An 800-nucleotide genomic window follows, 5' to 3' on the forward strand; every position below is an offset into this window, starting at 1 on the left:
GTGAGTAAGTGACTGATTCTTACACTCCGCCCGGTTTTTAAGCAAGACGTTCTCTTAGAACAAAAACAAAACAAAAAAAAATGTGACATCAAGATGACTCTCGTGTTTAAGATCCGGCTTTAGAAAATATCGGATTTCACGCAATTACCAAGATAGCGTCATGTCCTCATGCTAACTCAAAGACATGTCCCATTAACGCTCAAAAGCCCCCTCCCCAATTTATGCTGATTGCCGACTATGATGCGTTTTGCTGTGAGAGCAGAAATCGGCGCAGTTTTGCAACGCGGAATCAAATCTGGTGAAAGCTGTCTTCATATCAGGTATTCAAGAATCTTATTCAGGTATTAATACTTAAGAGATCACATGTAATGCAACCGGAGACATTTGGAGAAAAATTATAATGCATAGATTTTTTAAAAAGCTATTTTGTCTGAGTTATTTAATAGACATGCAGTCGCAAGCTTTTCTTGTCAACACGAAATCTGACTATCGTCGATATCTACGGATTCAATATTCTCTCGCGTGAAGGAAGGAAACTAGAATCTCCAGCGATCCGAGGTGGGCGACTGGGGGCTTATTACGTAATACGCCCCTGTGACTCCGCGAACGATGTCGTATGTATCTTCGAAGGCGCGGCCCGGAAAGGATTGTCGTGTGGCGGGGACTGTTATCGTAATTGATCGATATGTCGTGCAATTACGGCTCAAACCGGTAGTCATGGTAATCTTCAGATTTGAGACGTCTGGAACGCGATGATGAGGCAGACGAATATCTTAAGCCCGATGGGGACTAGCTTTATT

General features: G+C 42.8%; 1 protein-coding gene across 1 annotated transcript in view; it reads right to left on the reverse strand.

Moving 5' to 3' along the window:
* Positions 1-800, reverse strand: part of LOC119588204 (homeobox protein B-H2-like) — a 38,982-nt gene that overhangs the window by 37,378 nt on the left and 804 nt on the right. The window lies entirely within an intron of this gene.

This window comes from Penaeus monodon, chromosome 23 (genome assembly GCF_015228065.2).
Source record: "Penaeus monodon isolate SGIC_2016 chromosome 23, NSTDA_Pmon_1, whole genome shotgun sequence".
NCBI classification, from domain to species: Eukaryota; Metazoa; Arthropoda; class Malacostraca; order Decapoda; family Penaeidae; genus Penaeus; species Penaeus monodon.